Consider the following 21,330-nt stretch of genomic DNA (forward strand, 5'->3'; position numbering starts at 1 on the left):
TCCTTTACAGGTTGAAATGCTAGATTCCCTAGCTCTCAATATGTCTGTGATGGACAGCTCCTCTGTCCATTACAGCTACCATCAAGTAGACTTGAAGTAACCAATTCAGGAAGCAGAGCTGGAGGCAACAGTGAAAATTCTCTGGTTGTTCCTTTCAGGCCTCATGTACAGTGCTCTACAATGCAGTCTCATAATGTAGTTTAAGGACATTGAACTGCATTACGTGGCAGTGTAGACGGGGCCTCAGATGGAAAACAGAGTTGTACATGACACATAGCCTGAACTAGCCTGTTGCTCTGCTCACAGGTCAGTGGAGAATACTATCCCATTGCAGTACTGATTTTTTTTTAAAAAAACCTGCTGCTAGTCCCTTTATATTCTGTAAACAGACTGAGAAGTTGTTTTCTTCTCTGCCTCAGGCAGCAAAATATTTTGGGATAGAATGTGTAGCATTCTCGTTCTCTATGAACGCTGAGGATTCAGATAGAAAAGTCGTGCAGAAGAAGGAATGGGCTGTAAGTGGCATATGGGAAGGTGGAATGAATTTTCACATAGCTGTTGAAATAAGGAAAAGTTAGCCTCATTGTAAAAATATTCATCATCCTATCTGCAGAGTAGAATGACCAGTTTGAAAAAGTATTTTTAAAGGAATTCAGTCGAAAGAATAATGTTGTTTAATCCTTTGGAGATTACTTGGGAGGCACATTAAAATGTAAGAGAATGAATAGTTTTATGTCATGAGAATGTCTATTTCTGGAAGGAGCTCAAAGTAAATGCATATGACTCTGCTATATGCATGTTATTTTTCTTTCCTTTAATACTGAGAAGATAGCTTGATCATTTCAAACAGGAATGGGGACGTTTTGGTCAGCTGCTCCAAGGGATCTCATCCAGCCTCAAGCTTCTTCTGTTATTATTTTCAATCTGTGATTGTAGATAAGAGATTGTTTTAATTCTGAGAAGCCTTTGTGTGGAACTGAGCTGTGTTTTGCAACCTGGAAAGTTGTTGTATGGCCCCACTCCCTTAGTCCTGCCCATGTGATTCCAGAAATCCTTCCCTAAGTGGAATTTGGACCAAAAGCCGGAGAGAGATTTCTTGCCCCTAATTTAAAACTTTCATCACCTAGTAGCTCCCTGTAGGATTTTCCACAATCTCTCTACAAGCAGAAGCTGCCAGTGGGAAGGAAAAAAAAAAGCAACTTTGATCTTCTCTTCACCGAATAAGAGATATTAAAAACAACTTGGAAAAGTTACTCTCTGGATGACAAATCCTCTAGTCACCAACGTTTTCAAGCTTTGGAAAGAATCATTCTTAATCAGCCTCACAAATATGGACTTTTGATTTTCTATCATCTTTTCTATCTGTAGAGTTAATTAAATATTCCGGATTTGAATATCCTTTTACTGTGCTCAGCCAATGGTATATTTAGCCTGCTCATAGGTCAGACTGGTCTGCTTAAGTCTAGCACTCACTTCTACTACTTAAGTTACTTTCTCCCTAGGCTGAAACCAACCATAATATAAACTACTGTGGTTTTTGTTCATGTTGTTGTTGTGTTCCTTCATGTTGTCCAACTGACAATGATTCTGTTCTCTGTGTCTTGCATGCCTGCAAGTCATATCCAACTGATAGCAACCCTAATGCAACCCCATCACTGGGTTTTGTTTGTTCAGAGGAGCAGGTTACCATTACCCACCCCCAAGGCTAAGAGGTGTGACTTGCCTAAGGTTCATCTATTGGGTTTCCATAGCCAAGCAGATTCAGACCATGGTGTCCTGAAGATCCAACCCGAAACTTAAATCACTACACTATGTTGGGTGATTTTTCATGAGATACATTCATATTGCCTAATGAAGCATTATGGTGTTTGTTAATGACATGGCAGTTAGCCTTCTACATTTTCAGGTTGGAAAGGGACTTAAAATCTGGCTGGCAAAAGGTGACAAAACCTCACATAATATAAAAGAAAAGATCCAAGATATTGCTTTCTTCACAAACCTTTTGATCTCTGACTGCTTCTTATTTTAACTTCAAATTAATTTTGAAAATATTAGAAAGATTGTATGGTTAAAAGACGACTTCTACAGGACAAAAACCTGAGGATGGTCACAAGCTTGTGTGTAAGGCTTGTAAACATCTTGAAGGTGTATTGTCAAAGGCTTTCATGGCTGGAATCACTCAGTTCTTGTGGGTTTTTTCGGGCTATATGGCCATGTTCTAGAGGCATTTCTCCTGACGTTTTGCCTGCATCTATGGCAAGCATCCTCAGAGGTGAGGTGACCTCACCTCTGAGGATGCTTGTCATAGATGCAGGCGAAACGTCAGGAGAAATGCCTCTAGAACATGGCCATATAGCCCGAAAAAACCCACAAGAACTGACATCTTGAAGGTGGTTGCACGGTAGAGCAAATAAGCTAGATCTCATCCAAAAGCATGAGTCACAGGGTTTGTAGCATATAACACTCAGAAATGGCCTGCGTTTATCATATTGTTCAGCCTCCTGTGATGCTATCTTCGTAGAAGTAGTCCATCTGTTGCTCAGTTTTATTAAGGAGATTGTCGTCAATTTTATCAGGAAGATAGCAGCTATAAATACAATTAATTAATTAATTACTCTCCATTTTCACAGCACAAGATAAGTAGTTAATCATCTACTTTCAGCAACAGCTGGTGACCTCTGTTTGATCTTCTTTGTCATCCAAAGCAAAGAGAGTCACTTGACTATTAAAGAAGTGTCCACACCGGCAACAAATTTCAGTTTGCTCAACCAAGGTTCTACCTGACATCCCTTTCTAGGAATAAGGGCAATGATACAATGCTGTATTTTTGAAACCCCATAATTAAAAAGATCTTGAGGTATATCATCCATCCTGTTAAGAAAAGTGTATTTCTGAAGGCATATGTCTTGAAACACCTTTGTCCTTCTGAACCAAGTCAAGAAACTGAGAAGGTGAAAGGGGGGAAAAAAGAAAAAAAAAGTATAAATCAATGCATTATCTTAAGTGGGAAAGGGTTTGAACATCTGAATTCTATTTATTGCTTAATTTTCATGTCACAATACAAAGAGAAGTTTTGGCCACTAGGTTGTTTACATTTTTTTAAAAAGTCAATGAACAACAAAAAAGGAGTCAGTCTTTCAGAACATGAATGAGCTAATTAGAAATCTGGAGAAACTCATCACACTGAATATTGTCTATTCTAAGAAAGCCACTACTATGCCAAATCAGACACATGAACATGCACATCATCTGCACATGGATGGATAGACTTGGCAGTCATGGGACTATACATAGAAACAGATGTTAATTCAGTTGCAAAGTATTATGGTGTTTTTTCAAAGTGCTTATACTTCTGAGTATTCCTTGTTTAAGAAAACTGTGTGAAATTCATGAGGTTGCCATGAGTCAACAGGTGACATGAAGGCAGTTGCTAGATTGGTTGAAAAATGCCTTTCAGGTCCCATCAATTTCTTCCATTAGATATTCTCCTCTCCGACTCTTTCCTTTATCTTTCTTTCTTCCTGGTCCAGAAAGAAGGTGAGACACCAACTCCACATATATCCATGGACATATATACATACACGGATTGATGCAGACATATATACAATAATTCAATAGGAGATTCAAGTCCTACCACAATCTACTGGGAATAACTACAGTCCTTTAAGGACCAGTTGGAGTTTTTTTATTGCTTTACTATTTGTGTGGACATGGTGCATCTCAAAGAAGTTTTAAATTTACATTTAAAATCAACCCATCAAAGGGGTTTTTCCTGACACAGTGTGAGTGGATTTATTTGTCTATTTCTGGTTGTAATTCTGGATGTAAATTTACCTTCACGTCACTTCAACCTTGACAATCTAAACCCCCAACCCAAGCAGCAGCTTAATCATGTTCGCTAGGAAGCATACAGAAGGTAAATTCATTTCTTTACTGTAGGAGAGAAGCCACAAAATTGCTTATTGGCTCGTCTTTCAAGGTATACTTTCGAGAATGTGGAAAAATCCACATATAACTCTATAAACTGTCTGTTGGCAAGTAACCAGTAAAACTGCAGCATGGATTGTAGGGTGGATAGGAGTACATATTCAGCCAGAGCATGTGCTGGGTAAATTTACAGTAGTGCATAAATCCCTAGAATAAACTGCCAAATTGAATCTAAAAGACAACTTGTAAGCTTAAATACTCTAAAAGCACCTTATCTTGGAAGCTAAAGCTGGATCTACATTGCCATATAATCCAGATTATTGAAGTAGATAATCAAAATTATATGATTTGAACTGGATTATATGAGTCTACACTGCCATATAATCCAGTTCAAAGCAAAAAATCTGGATTTTATATGGCAGTGTAGATGGGGTCTAAGAAGGGTAATCTCTGATTAGGAATGCCAACTGCTGTAGGCTGTATTTCAGAGGAAGGAACTGGCAAAACCACTTCTGAGTATTCCTTGCCTAAGAAAACTCTATGAAGTTTATGGGATCATCATAAGTCATCAGGTGATATGAAACCAGATGAGCCCACTCAAAGGCAAATGGAACTTTGTATCCACTGGGTTTGGTTCCAAGGTCCTCTGTGAATACCGTCTAAAAATACTTGTGAAAGGTCATTTTGACAGTAAGCCACTCTGATAGTTCTCTTTATGAAAATGGTTCTCTTGATGACATTTAGTAATGGAACTTGTAGGAAATATGAACAAAAAAATGAATGTACACCTTCTTAGGTACCTGCCCCTAACTTATCTAAAAGGTTACAATGATTGCAGTTTTGGAGAAAAATGATAAATGCTTATCATGCCTTATCACATTTATAAAATGTCAATAACATTTGTTTGAGATGAAAATGCTTTTCCTTCCAGTGCTGAAAGACTTGGTTTAATTCAGGATTTCTCCCTCATAAATGTTATTTTGGAATGTATAGGACATTTGGCTTAAATCTGAAACCCAAGATGTCTATCACATTACCTTCTTCTGAAACTATTGACTATGACTACATGTGTGGCAACAATCACATTAGCAAAAACTGAAATAGGAAATTCCTGATAACAGCTGTCTTTTTGACCTTGGTTTCCTAAGAAACAATTCCCACACTGGAGATAACTGGAAGCCAGCCAGTGAAATGACAGGCTACTCGATTTCACTAGCCCTCTGTGGTCTCATTGGTCTTGTAAAAAACAGTTTAAGTCTAGTAGCTTTCAGGCTGTGGAGTCCACCCATGGATTCTATATCTATAGCTTGGAAATATATATATAAATATATATTAAACCTAGCAAAAATCAAACCTTAATATTGCCATTTTATTTAGGGAGGAAGGTACTGGTGAAATCACATCTGAATATTAATTGTCTAAAAAACCCAATGAAATTAATGGGGTTATCATAAATCAATAGGCAATTTGAAAACACATTTACACATGCACATTTTGAAACAGGGTTACAAAACCTTTTCAACTTTAAGTCTTCTACTATTCGATTTGAAGAAGTTAAGTTTTCTTTTCCATAATTCTGCTGGACTTTAATTTGAACGAGGGCCCTGGTATGGTGAGGATGCAATGTTTTCAAGGCGGTGGAATCTGCAAGTGGGAACACAGCTGGGCTTACATGTTACTGCCTGAGAAGAAAAGTTAGATGGGATCCTTTCATGTCCAAAAATGTACTGAACTAGCAATTGAATAACTCTTCAACAATGGTGATACAAGAGAGTAATATTCACCACAACTGAAAGTTACAGGCTATCATGGCAAGTGTAGAACAAACTAAACTGCATATAGTTTTTCACCCAAAAATCTGTTGCTGCACCCTAGCATCTGCCACCTGAATCAACCAACTCATTGTACCTAGTGGTAGGGCCAACACTGTGTGGGAGCCAACCTTGATTAAAGTTCTATCTGTATATGGTTTTATTCACAAGCATTTTAAGGTACCAAATGAAGATGGCCTCTTAGAACTTACTGCATTAATTCTCACAATCTCAAGCTGGCCAGGACAAAATCCAGCCCTTATCAGGAACACATAAATAAATCACAGCTCAATGACTTTAAAAATATTCCATTTTGGCAGAGTTGTAAAGGAGGGAAAATGACTCCATCAGGGGAATGACAGGAATATAGCAGACAAAGTTTGGGATTGTGTCCATCTAAAAATATTTCTGTTTATTCTAAAACTTCCAAAAAAGGCTCTCAAAATGTATCGGTTCAACAGAAACCACTGGGAGGAATTGAAAAAGCAAAAAAACCAACAACAAATCTTATGCATGTCTACTTGTAGACATGAATCCCCTTGAGCCTCAGTAGCACTATATGACTATGAGAGACCAGGGTTAGACTTTCCACTTAGCAATTAAAACCTAGTGGGTGACCATGGGCAAGTCCATGGCAACCCCCCTCTGAAAGAATCTTGCCAAGAAAACCCGGTGATAAGGTCATCTTAGGATCTCCATAAGTCAGAAATGACTTTTAAGTACACAACAACAACAACAACAACAACAACACTGATTCAACCATTCTAGGTCCTTACTCCATGGCCAAAAATGTGAACATTCTGTGATATTTGCTTTTTATCTACAACACAGTCCATCTGAAATGGATGCAAATAAAAAACTTTCAGAAAAAGATGGATGGCAGAATTTGATTTGGATATTCATGGTTTTTGAAGCCATCTTCTTGTTTTAATATGTATCTGACTCTGTCATTTGTTTTGCCTGGTTTCTGGGCTCAATACTACATAGTGGGAAGCTGGGAGGGATTAACATACAAAATTCAGCATATTGAAAAGGTCAGATGCATAGTAGGAGGTTGCTAGTGCCAACTCATTGTTATGGACCACATGGTGATGAGAATTGGGAAAGCTACAGATGACCCTTATTAATTAATGTTTACTTCTGTGGAAATGACAGCAAGAAACTAGTTTAAGGCCTCTAATCTTCACTTGCTCAGAAAGACAGGAGACAGACTTTTGGAAGCCATGAGCCATTTTTCCCACCTTCAGGCTCCACCAGGAATCTCACCTGTTTCCTTATCTAGAACAAAAACGCCAAGAAGTCCACTTCTAGTTTTTTATCTTTGTTTTAACCCCCCCCCCCCCACACACACACACACACATAAAGATTTTACAAACTCCAAAATGATGCAGCAGACCACTCTCTGTTGAGGAGGATAATCACAATGCCCAATAGTTACTGGGACACCAATTCTCTTTTTTGCACTCAAAATGGTTTTGGCTGACAAGAGGGAGGCAGGACCTTTCAGGCAAAAAGGGCTTCAAGTTTCTCACCCTTGTTCTAAATCAAAAGCCACATGAAGAAAGAAATGAAAAGCTGTTGGATTTAAACCACTTTAGACCCTTGATCTGGCCATGCAGATTTTTATAGACTACTATGTAGTACATTTCCTAATGAATAGGACTGTGAGAATAAGTAGTCTGAGCTTTCTGAAAGAATCAAGTCTCTCATTCAGAGATTTTGGGCATTTAATCTGGTTTGTTCATGGCTTTACCTCTTTAGTGGTGGTGATGGTCCTCCTCCTCCTCCTCCTTGGTGTGTTTTAATTGTGTTGAAAAATCTGTTTAAATTGTATTCTTATTTGGACTATTACTGTTATACTAGCAGCCAATTTTGGCAGAAAATGGAATACTAAATAAATAAACACAGTAATGCCATGGCCAAAAAGGAAATCTTTTCTTCTCATAACAGTTCTCATTTTGGCATAAGTTATCTTTAGCTCAGGTGAAATGATTCCAATAAGCCCCAGGCGTCTCTTGAACCAACGGTGATAGAGAAACCAGTTCATCATCATGTTACACTTCATCGGAATTCTGCAAAAAGAAATTCTCTTCTGAAATGTGGACGTTAGGATTTATGGTTTAGGTTCCATTAAGCCCATCAACACTATTCATTAGGTCGATCCAGGGGAGGCCAGCAGTTTCAGATATGATTACTGGATGTGTCAAAACAGACACACAAACACAGACACAAAATAGGGAGAGACTGGGGTTGACTGGAGAAGGTCTAATATATTTTACACATGTCTCTGTTTCTTCTGAGACTATACTGGGAGATACAGCAATTGCACTAGTCTGCTTTCCGTCTTACTGCAAATCAGTATGGCAAATAATTCATTTGATGAAACTCTGGTGGACTTAATTTCTCCCCAGTGGTGTTTCTGGCAAAGTCAGGCTTTGTGCTCAGAGAAGATTTTTTCTTTAAAGTATATCCATAGTTTCCTAGAAAGTGGGAGACTATGTATTACATCTTTTGCAATGGTCTACAAATATGGTTCTTCTCATGGAGTTTGGGGGGCGGACGGGCGTGCAGGGTGATGCTACAGGAAACCATTTCTTAAAAATTCCACTGCACAAGTATCTTTCTTGCATAAGTCCTGTAAACAGCTGCAAAAGTGTGGTTCCAGAACTATGGGAATTAATATTTATAGCTGTTATTGTACATTAAAATACAGCTTTTTTATTCTTTGTCAGTTTCTGGCATGTGAACAGAATGGAACTCAGGACAAGACTTGGCAGATAAAGGAATGGTCCAATGTACAGTGATTTATATGATGTTTAACCCTATGCTTCCACTTTAACTACATTGACTACATTTTATGGAATTTTGAAGTGTGCTTCATGGATCCACTTTAAACCTGGTTGCTGCCTCCTGCAGAATTCTGGGGTTTGTAGTTTAGTGAGGCCCATGCCCTGTCTGTCTCAGCAGTTTAAAGGTCTCTCCCATAACTACAAACTCCAGTACTCTGCAGGAGGCAGCAACCGGATTTAAAGTGGATCCATGCTGTAGTGTGATGAGATCATAGGACCTAATCACACTAATGTTTTTGAGTATCCTAGGATGCTAAAGGGACAGTCCAGTAGTGAAAGGGCACTGTGCCCATCACACAATGTCACTGGACTTCCTGTTAAAGCCGGGCCCCAATCAGAGTGGAAGTGTAGTAGGACGCTTCCCTCCTAACATGGGAAGGCTCCTGTAATGTTCTGGCTCCAATGGAGCAAGCACACTTTGACGCCACTTCCCCCATGTAATGAGGAAGCATCACCACTCAGGAGCTACAGAGGCTGGCAAAATGCACTGGCGAGGGTGATGAAGTTGTATATGAAATGTTTTAAGCATTTTAAATCCTTTACAAATGCAAATGGCTTTTGTCTCTGTTGCTGCTGCTAATTACATTCTTTTCCTGTCACAGTCATTCTAACTGCCACATTTACTCCAATGAAGGTCTTGATTCAAAACAGAAAACTTCATCTATTGCTAGTTGGGACTTATGAGAAACACAATTTTAATCAACACGGATATCTCCAGCCACCAGGGAAAGATAATGGAAACTGGGTAGTTAATTTGGCCAATAAATATTGAGTTTTCTTAATGGGTTAGAGCCCTTGGGACTCCGCAGGTGATAGTGAGGGGCTCCATGGTGTCATGCTGCTTCCCATCTCCTCCTCTTTCCTCCTCCTGAGAAATGCAGAGTGACTGGAAACAACAGCAGCAGCAGTGTCCTCCCAAGACACAGACCCTTTTTGCCCCACCTCCCCCACTGCCCAGACTCTTTTGCTTGCCACCCAAACCCTTTCCCTACCTCCTTCACTGCCCAGATCCTTTTTCTCATCACCCAGACCTTTCCCTCTTCTTTCCTCACTGCCCAGACTCTTTTTCTTTCCACCCAGACCCTTTCCCAGCCTTCCTCGCTGCACAGACTCTTTTTCTCACACATTTATATACACAATTTAAAATAAATTCCAAAAGGATATTAATACCTTTACAGAGCCCAAGAATTTTCTCCCAGGAATTATGCATGTTGTTGTCCAGTGCCTTTGGAGGGTACTAGCTGACACTTCTGGACTAAGATTAACACTGCTAATTATCACTTTGTGCCTTCAAATCATTTCTGACTTGTGGCAACCCTAAAGCTTTCTGGGGCTGAGAGTGTGGGACTCACCCAAGGTCACCTAGTGGGTTCCCATGGTTAAAGAGTGTTCCAACTCTGATCTCTAGAGTCATAGTCCAAAATTCAAATCACTATACCATGTTGAAACTATCTCCCCCCCCCCCCAAACTGGTGTCAATGCATTTGCCTAGATGCGATTTCCTTTCAAAAGGTTATTCTATTATCTCACCACTTCAGGAAAGCTTAAGTCTAAAAAGTCCTTTTGCTATAATGAAGCTCCACTCATTGATAACCGGAAGCGAGGCTGAGATAAGGAAGGAGTATTAAGTTTGTACTTCATCAAGCTTCAGACTATGATATCTCAAGAGCCTGATTAAAATACTTTGGGTATTATGATTAATATAGCTTTAAGCTTGTCTTGAAAGATAACGCATTTCCAGTCTTTCAAAGGAGGAAGGGGGAATATAAAATCCCAGGACAAAAATGTTAAGTGTTAAACATGATCATGGCAATATTATGTCATTTCAGTATCTCTTGTAGCACATAAAGACTTGTTGCAGTTCACTGATCTAGTCAATCTATTTTTAATTAAAACCTTTTGCTATTCCAAGTTTGGACTAATCCCTGAGTATTTTGGATGCTGAGTGAAAGCGAGAAGGATGGAAGGAGAGTGGGGGGGGGGGGGGAGGTAAAAAGAAAAGACGATTATTGACCCTTAAGACAATATCTCAGGCTATTGCAGGTTAGTTTTGGATGCAGTTTCAGTGTGTAAAACAGTTGCACATCACCTGAGATTTTCTGCCTCCTGTTAGTCCTATTTCCTAGAAAAAGAATCATCTGCTAAGATATTAATGGTAAACTCTCAGTACAAGCGGGTTTTTTTTAATGAAATTAAAATAGAAAATAATATTTGTCATATAAATTTGAAAAAGTGGTCATCCTTCTGGTCTTTCACACAAGATCTATGAACTTCATCAAATTTATTGATTTTCCAGAAGACAATTCAGATCATAAAAATTGTGATGTTTATATGAGGAAACATGCATCACATATATACAGTGTAGAAAGTCTAAAAAGAACATGTACTTACTGGACAGAGAGAGGGCTTCAAAAACTGGGCAGTGTGGGCATCAAGCCACCTTCTCCCTTTTGCCGTCTCATCTACTTTATAATTACTATAGTCATGTTTACTGGCAGTTCTCTCTTTCTCTATTATAGAGAAGGTTAATAACAGTTCTATGGTTTTCTTTCATGGATCACAGCATAAGTACTTATAAGAAGAGGGTTGCTTATAGTAAAAAAAAGTGATGACTGGATATCAAGGAGGGGGTAATTGTGCTATTCTGGCTGGTTACATGTGCACTCTATTGTGGCATCACAGATGCAATAGTCAACTGCCAAGCACTCACAGAGATCCATGGCCAGCAGAAAGTGGCAGTGGTGACATAGGCCCCATACCGTCATATAATACAGTTTTCTAGTGCAGTTTAACTGCATTATATGAGTCTGCATTACCATATAATGCAGTTCAATCATGAAACTGCATTACATGGCAGTGTAGATGGGGCCATAGATGACAAGGTAATGGTCCAGTAGAGCTGATGGAGTTTTGACCCAGCTGAACTGTGTAGATGTCAACATGGTGCCCCAATGGGTTAAGTTTGGTGTGTGTGGCCATTATCATGGTCACACCAAGGCCAGTCCAGAACATAAATGTTCTGGACTATCCACAGTTTTAGCAGATAATGTAAGCTTGCCCCTTGACTCATCACCACAATATGGAATTAACAACTGTATCAAACCACACATGAGTTTCATCTCTTGGCTGGTGCTCCACCTGTTAACACCAGAGTCAAATTAATGACAACTCCAGCAAAGATGGTATTACAACTTACTTACTTGTCTCAGTTATATGTACTACCCGAAGACTGGGCAACCTTTGACCAGATAACCAGGCTACCACTTCTGTTATCTCTGACCAGGTTTGCTGGGGCTGATAGGAGTTTTGGTCCAAGAACATTTAGATCAGTGGTTCTCAACCTATGGGTCCCCAGATGTTTTGGCCTTCAACTCCCAGAAATCCTAACACCTGGTAAACTGGCTGGGCTTTCTGGTAGTTGTGGGCCAAAACACCTGGGGATCCACAGGTTGAGAACCACTGATTTAGATGAACATAGGCTCTCCCCCCACTTGCACCCAATTATTGTGACATAATATTAAGAAAAGTTCTGAATCAAGCCAAAGTCAAGCTAGTTCTGCATTTGATACAAACAGGGGCAAACATAGGTCTCTGGGAACTCATAAGGAAGGCATTGAAGTGACTTCTTGTTTTATCTCAATTTCTTCCTGAAATTGTTTGTTGATATATGTTTGTTGATATATGTATTGTGTATTATGTTTTTTATGCTTTTAAACTGTATATTGCCGATTGTTATATTTTGTTATAAACCGCGCTGAGAAGCAGCAGTATACAAGTATAGCAAACAAATAAATAAATAAATAAATATTGAGTTCTGTTTAAGTATCGTGGACAATAGCCATCAATACAGCTATTATCCATCAGTTGTTTGAATTCCCCCTTAAAACTAAACAAGAAGTCATCACCATACCTTTTTGTAGAAGATTTTACACCATTGCGGTATGAATCTCTGTTCTGAGATCAGAATGAAGAGAGGGGCCATGAAGGCAGTTCCATCTTGCCTCCAGTGTCATCAGTTGGGAGCCCCCCCCCCTCCAGCACCAACCACTACTCTGAGATCAGAATGAAGAGAGGGGCCGTGAAGGGAGTTCCATCTTGTTTCCTGCACTGTGCTTAATATAATATAATATAATATAATATAATATAATATAATATAATATAATATAATATAATGTAGTATATTATATATGGAGAGAGGGGCCATGAAGGCAGGTCCATCTTGTTTCCTGCACTGTGCTTATAATATAATATAATATAATTAATATAATATAATTAATATAATATAATATAATATAATATAATATATTGTATATACATATAGCAATGTAATATATAATATTAATATTGTGCTATGATAATAATATAATATATTGTATTTACTTTTTACTTGTAAGCCGCTCTGAGTCCTCTTCAGGGTGAGAAGGGTGGCATATAAATGTCGTAAATAAATAAAATAATAAATAATCGGAAATGTAAGGAAGTGGAAAGAATTGGTGGCACTAACAGCATGGGCACTGGACCAGGAGTATTTTAGCTTTGCTAGTGATGTGGCAGGATCATTTGCAATGGATGGATTTCATCACAAAAATGGAAAAATGTGGGAAATCATCAAAGAGGAATTCAGATGAATAGCCAGTACATGAAGGGAGAAAATGAGAAAAGCTAAAATGTAAAATGAGTTCAAGCTTGCTAGAGAGATTAAAAAATGACAATAAAGTATTTTTTTTGTTTTTATGTCTGTAGCAAAAAAAATAAAAAATGACAGGAGCACTGCAAGAAGATGGGAAAATACAAATGGAACAGAGAAAAGGTGGAACTACTCTGTACCTTCTTTGCCTTGGTCTTTTTTTAAAAAAGGAAACCCATGTTGAACCTGGGGGAAACTGACCTGTATAACTACACAAAAACATAGTACCCAGTGTCAGTCAGATCAGTTTGGCACAGAAACAAAATCCCATAGACATGCCTTCTTCTTTCTGGCAATAATTCCTATGAATCTGCTGCCTTTCAGTGACACCCCAACCCTGAGGCCTGAAGAAGTTGACTCAGTTAGACTATGGCCCCTTCTACACTGCCATACAAAATACAGATTATCTGCTTTGGACTGGATCATCTGGCAGTGTAAACTCATATAATCCAGCTCAAAGCAGATAATGTGGATTATCTTTGATGATATAGATTATATGGCAGTGTAGAAGGGGCCTAATAGTAGGCTGGTTTTATCCATAAGACAAGGACTGCTGTGTTTGCTTTTGGTAAGGTGACCACACCTTTTCCTGGATGGTGACTGAGTTGGAAAGATTGTCTTTCTACACCCTTTAATGGAATGATAGAATTTCCATCTCCTGAGATTGCCTTGGATTTCCACATATTTCTTCTTAATAATAATCATTCTTAGTGGAAGCCTTTAAATGTGTTCTCCTCAAATAATTTTGTGGAGTACATTGTGTCCTTCATGATACAGTGGCTTTGACAAAATACCAATGTCACCTGTTCATTTGTATTGCCTGATTGATCACGTTGCCAAACATATCATCCAGGAGTGAAATCCAGCACTTTTAACTAGTGGTGCCAAATCTTTTTCCTCTTCTAAGTGAAGTCATGCCAGGCAGTCTTCATTCCTTCAAAATAACAAGCTATTCCATTCCTATTACCCTCTTCCAAGTCTTGTGAGAAGTACTTCTATTATGTTGTTGTATGTTTGCTCCTGCTGGTTCTGAGTATAATTATCATACTGTCGCATAATGAATGGTTCTCATTATATCATATATGAAGGGAAGTTATGTTTCAGTGCCAGATTCCAAGGAAGTTATGATTGCTATAAATCCCATTTACAAAGGAGAAAGAATGAGAGAGAATGAGTGAGTGAGCAAGCAAGAGTAGAATTAGCTGCGCTGGGTGCCAGCTAATTTCCTGCATGAGAGATACAGCAAAGAAAGCCGTGCAGAGGGTGGCCTGAAATGAATAGTAATCAATATTGATGGAAACAAGGGATAGGATAGAATTTAGACCAAAATAACAAAAGAGCAGATCCTAAATTTTTGACAGAGCAGCCCCATCTGCTGTTCTGGAGACATCTATAGAAAACACTCAAGCTATCCTTAAGAGATGTCAATCTGTTGACATCTGCTTCCTTGACTCTTGTCTGTCTCAACCATTGGTTACAATGACATGTACCTAACAACAAAATACCTCTAGGACTAGTGTATCTTTGTTGCTGGATGCCTTTAGCATGCCTCCTTCACCGCTTCTCTGATGTTGGCTTTTAGAGAAGGACTAGTCTCCCAAGTTTCCATAATTACTGAGAAAGAGAGGGAGGTCCAAATAGCTCGACCTTTGAAAGTGTGTTTCTGTCTCCCTCAGTTTTCTCTCAGAAGGGAGATCTGATACATCATGTGACACTAGAGATGCCCTTCCAGAGATTACAGGATAAGTAGTCTTATGTAAATGTGTAATTTTGCAACCAATTCTCTTGAGCATTATCCCATTAGAACAGGGCCTAAGTAGAGTTTGGAATATTTTTTGGACATTTTTAGACTAAATAGAGACAAGAAATGTTAATTTTCTGGCCATATCAGTTGGGGTATTCTGGGAATTGTGGCCCCCAAAAATAATAATTCCAGGCTCTGCACTTCAGATCCAGGACTGCATTCTGCTGTCATAACACAGAACACAATCATTGTTTGTTTGCTCAGAAAGCTTGTTTTATTCAGTGGGGCTTAATACTTATGAGGTATTCATAGGATGCAGAAATCACCATTTTGAACAACATGAGACATGTTGATTTGTTGAATTGTATGTAACCTTGGTATCTTGAACCTGCTAGCCTTCACCCTTTGCCCTTTGTGAAGTACATGAAAAAGAAGTTGTATTTTTGCTGTGACTATGGCAATTCTTATTTGAAACAGTTTTCACTATTTGTGAATCAATGGATTGTTAGTTGAAAATTAACAAGAACACATATTTTAATTTTTAAATATGGATTTTACTGCTATATGATAAATATGCACAAATTTAATTATGATGACCCTTGAAAAATCCATTATTTGAAGTCAATGACAAAACAGTAATTAAATTCAAGGGAAGGTTAATTAATTTTGGAGACATAAAGCTAAACAGACATAAGTTCAATATTTGTTACTTATGGTCACAGAGTCCATAAGTCACTCAATCATCCATGTGTAAAAGGGTCATATTGAAAAGATCAGTGATCCAAAGGATGCTTTCTGTCAGAAGAGCACATTGGGAAAAACTGTCACAACCCTGACAGTCATATGAATCTCTGCCTTTAAAGAGCAATGAAAAAAGTGTCCATTGCCCATGTGGGATAATGTTTGCATGGAAAATATTGGGTTTTCTGTGCAAACACAATATTTGTATTATATTAACTGAGATGATGATGATAAGGCTTATTTCTTACCAAATTCTTGCTATGGATTGAGGCAGGGAACAACAACAGATTGGAACATAACACCTGTTAACAACACAGGACCCAAGAGCATATAAAACCAATACTTATGTAAAAAATCAATTCATACTTTAGAATTCATAATTTAAATGTGAACTGGACAGGTCTGCTGAAGAGTCTTTAATACTATTTTGAACTCAGACAGCAAACCTAGCTGATGATTCTACAATCTGGGCATGGCTGAAGAAAATATCCTCTGAATAATTGCCTTATTTGGGGAGGAGACAAACTGATCCAGTGTTTTATCATACCAAGAAATTGCATTCATCTGTTTTAACAATATGTAAATGTGTAATAATTATACACAGCAGTCCTGCTGGCCACATGACCTTGGACATGTCTATGGACAATGTCAGCTCTTCAACTAAGAAATGGAGATGAGCACCACCCCTTAGAGTCAAACATGACTAGACTTAATGTCAGGGGAATCCTTTACCTTTATACTGCATGAGTAAAATGCTATGGCATTGTTAGGGAGAGTGGAAAGGGAGGTAGATTTTGCAATGGACAGTTCTAGCTTCCAATCTGGAGCAGTGATCTTATCAACACTTTTCAGTTGCAGCATTTGCATAGAGGGGAGATAGTGTAAAATGACAGACTGATAAACAGACAGTAAAATAGCTCTCTCCCACAAGTTTCTGCTCTTTTTTTTCTAGATTTAACTGGAAGTACCCAAACGGTCTGAGTGTTCATTTGGTGTCCACATTGCCTTAACTCTCTTCATCATTGGCCTTCCTATTTTTAAATAACTTCCCATTTGTGATGAAAAGGCAGGGAAATATAAGAACAAACTTGTTACTGTTTCTCTTTTTATAGGACCTCAGTATAAGCTTTGCTCAATATCCAGAACTTTATCTGCCTCCACATTTCATCTTTTCCTCCCACAATTCTTATCTGGATTTGGCCTGAAAACTTGAATTACTAATTCCCCATGTTCCTTAGATCAAGTAATGAATTAAAAAAAATAAGAAATGAATGAATGGATGAATGAAAGAGGCAATTGTTCTGAGAATTTCCTACATGACATCTGCAGAATTCTATAATGGTGGAGGTGTAGCCAAAAATGTCTTTCGTGGAAGTTCAAAAGGAATCCCTAGCCTTTTGGACAGTTAAAGAGAGAGGGAAAAGAACATGAATCAACAGCTACACTAGTCTGTTTTCAAATAGAAAATTCAGTCATGGCACAGTGTTTAGATCACATGATTTGAATAATAGTGCTCCCTTAAAACAGTCCCTTTTACCAAAAAAATTCCTGCTTTTACTGAATGTCATTAAAACATATTTTAGTGTCACATTCAACAAAGTGAATGGATTTAACTGCATGTTGATGATAGCCTTACAGGACTGCACTGGAAGGTAGGAAATTCAACCTTTGGGGACAATGATCAAAGAACTTCCTGTTGTCTCATTCTGAGAAAATGCACAAGAGATAAAAATGCCCTAACTGGTAGGTCATTTTCCAAGCGGGCTACTGCTGAAGACATCTGGCATGCTTACAAAGAAACCAGAAACTTAGAAAGACAAACATGTTTAACAGGTGCCACAAAGTACGGTATTCTAATAGTAAGGCGCCTGCTGGTTGCTGACGAGAGCTAAGTGATCCCTTGAGAGTACTCTCTCTCTTTCTCTTCATTGGTAGTATGATCTATCTTCACTTAGTGACCAATTATATTGAAATTATGGCCAGAGACGCAAACACTAATTCATGCAAAAACATTCCTCTAAGAAAGAAAATGAAAACATGCTTTCTTCTTCTTTGGAGGCTTTTAAACAGAGGCTGGATGGCCATCTGTCAGGGGTGCTTTGAATACAATATTCCTGCTTCTTGCCAGGGGGTTGGACTGGATGGCCCATGAAGTTTCTTCCAACTCATTCTATGATTCTATGATTCTATGATTCTATATCCTTTGATTAATTAAACTAGCCCCATATGAACTTATATATAAGTGCTATGACCATAATTTTAATCAGGAGTCTGGAAAAAGATGTCACATGACTTGAATTATTTGTCTACAAAGGTCACATGACTACACAAAAACAAACAAAGCCAAAAGTGGCACTCTCTTTTCTGTTAGTTAACAATTCATTAGCACACTAATTGGAGAGGCACTTCGAATAATGGAGCTGATTATTTCTGCTCTCTGAATAATGCAGTTTTTGGATCAAATAACTCTTTGGTTTAAGGACATCATGTTCCTTTGATAAAAATCTGGCACATTGAAAGCGTAGTTCATTAATTAGGAGAGGAGGTTCCATACAATTATATAAGTTTTAAAATGATGGGTGCACCTAAGGATTTATCACACAGCTTTCCTGTATAAAATGAGCCCTGTGTTTAATATTTTGCACCTGACCTGGTGAGCTGATAATAAAGAGCTGGTATTAAAGATTGTCAAGAGCTCAAAAGGGACCCAATAACTCATCAAAGTTGCAGAAGATGCTGAGAAGTTTCTGCAGACAATATAAGAGTATTCTTGGTTTTCTTATAGAGCATTGATTGCAGCCAGATCTTCCTGGTCCTGAGTGGACCCATATTTCTGGACAGATTCTTCTTCACCTGTTGAACAATGGTAACTGAGCTTTCTGAAAGCCAAATACATACTCCTGTAGTGACTTTGGACTTCTCCTGTTGCTGCTACTGAGGTCAGGGCACAAGAGGATCGGATGGAAATTGGGGAGCAGCAATGAGGTTTCTGGTGTTAGCCTAGGCTGTGTTGTCTAGTCATTCTAATCTGATGACAGATGATGAACAGATACCACTTGCCTTTCCTAAGTTAACAAGTCAAAGATGCGTACCAAATATGTCACAGCTCCAAAGCAAATGAAGCCAGCTATGTGATAACCGGTAAGACTGTAATGGGCCTGGGAGATTTAGGAGCAGTTACTAGAAACAGGAACTATCTAGAGACACAGCTGTAACTTTAAATAATATGACTTTATTTGAGATGCCTAGTGAGTTCTCTGGTTAAAACAGATTAAAAGGAAGATTGGCCATAGTTTCCTATCTCCCCTTCTACTAATTCATTACCTCATCCATGTATGTGACCAGACTATAATCCAAGACCCATGTCCACCTTATCCTGAACAGTTAGGATAACTGAATTAGGCACAAATATGCAAAGCAATGATAGAACATAGATATCTTGCTAGCTATGGTTCTGAGGGAACAGTGAAAGCAACCTGGATGCTAGTAATTGTTGCTATGATCCATTACATGAAATTGTAACAATTTCTAGTCTTTTTGTTTACTATCCATTCCCTTCTATTTTTCAGGAAATCAATTTTGGGGTGTAAGAAGAAAACACATTCTGTAAATATTGTATAGCGACCCTCACTATCCAAGTCATTAACTTTCCTGTTTTAGGCTACTGTTTTAGGCAGTAGCAAAAGTGCGCATTTGATATTTTGTTCATAGTTGTGAACAAAACTACCTGTGGGCTTAGCTGACGTTGCAATTTTATTTCCATTTTGCAAACAAGTGAGTAATTATCATTCCCCAAAGTCAACCAATACATCCACTGCATTGCGCTATAGTTCTGTATCGCTGTAAAGTTGAACCCAGGTTTCCCAGGTGTGTTCTGTCTATTAGATTCAATATTTTTGACACACTGAGCAATTGGTTTTCAAGTGCCAGATGAAGAAGAGTCACCTGCTATTATGGCTTTTGTCCATTCTCTGACTGACCAAATCTATTCCCTCCAAATATGCTGAGGTCTCTTGAAGATCTACATCCAAAAAGAGGACATTGAAAGAGTCGTGTGTGTTCCTATTTATTTTCCAGACCTAGTTGTGTGAAAAATTCAGACAAAAGGAATGGGAAAAAAGAAAGAAAGAGGACAAGAAAAAGACAAGAAAAGAAGCATGCACTTCATTCTGAGAACATGGCACTCACCCAACAATATGTCAAATTTGTCAAGTGTGACAGACTGTAGTCCTTTTATTATCACATGCTGTTGAAATGATTTGCCCAGAAGGGAAATGGATCATTAATAAAGGGATGAATTGCTCTTTGTTCTTAGATGGCTAGCTTTGTAATGTTCTTCTGTGCCTTGTACATTCCAACATCAATTCAGACTTCATTATCTGGTTGATAATTACATTATTAAAACATTAGGGATAGGTACAGGTAAGTGAACACTTCCTGAGATGTCTCAGAAGAAATGAATAATATGAAGAAATCTTCCCACAATTAGTGGTCTGAATGCTGACATAGCAAAAATCCACTTAATATATATGCCTTTTCAATTCATCACCCATGTAAGATTATTAAAATCCAAATGGACATTTGTGATAATAGCTTTATCAGGCCAACCAAAAATGCATGGTAGATTGCACAAGTTTTTGAAGCTCATAGGCTTCTTCATAAGACATGGATATGAAAAGTAATGGGGATGGATGTGACAATGCAGAACTTCATCTTTCTTGAGACATTAATACTGGATTAGTAAAGGCCAAACTTCTTGTGGCCACAAGCTATCCAGGACACAAAAAGAAGGCAAGGCAGTAACCTTTTTTCTCCATTGTTAGAGACAAAGGGAAGCCCCTTTGAAGGTAGAACACAGTGGATCCCTTGAGATGCCTAAATATTAAAACATCTGGGATAAGTTTAGATTTAGTAAAAGGTAAAATGTAGCACTGATTGCCAATTTCATATTGTTTTCCTTTAGCTGGTGAAAACCTCTGAAAGTGAATTCCTGTGCTCCCTCTCATTCTGGATCCCCTTATGTTATCAAACCACGGCACCACCACCACCAAAAGTCTAAGAACAATAAGAGGACTTCAAGCAAGAGATATTATTATTTCTTTATTTTTAAACATTTTCTGCAGTTTTAAAGTTTCAAGTTGCTAGAGGCTCTGGAAGGACCTAACAGCAACTGTACCATGAACTCTATCAAATCTAAACTCTTTAATAATTGTATAAAAATATACTTTTTGTGTAACCTGTATTGCTTGTATACTGTGTCAATTTCTGAATGTATAAACTTGTATCAAATGTATCTTAAAGGCATCCGCTGTCCCTGTGCATCCTGTTTTTATAACCTCCTGGGAACACAGATCCCTATACAGTTAACAAAAAGCTTTCTAGTAATCTCCTAAGCCAAACAAAGTCAAAACCTCTGTGCATCTCTTAGGCATGTGCAATCAAAAATGTTTTTAAAGTCATTACAAAATTAGAGGGCACTGGCATTTTGTTTCAAAAGTGTTTCTAAAGAATAGTTAATGAAAAAATTGTTACTATAACAAGAGTAATGCAATTTCATTACTTTTTTCATTA

Source organism: Anolis sagrei, chromosome 2 (genome assembly GCF_037176765.1).
Source record: "Anolis sagrei isolate rAnoSag1 chromosome 2, rAnoSag1.mat, whole genome shotgun sequence".
Classification (NCBI taxonomy): Eukaryota; Metazoa; Chordata; class Lepidosauria; order Squamata; family Dactyloidae; genus Anolis; species Anolis sagrei.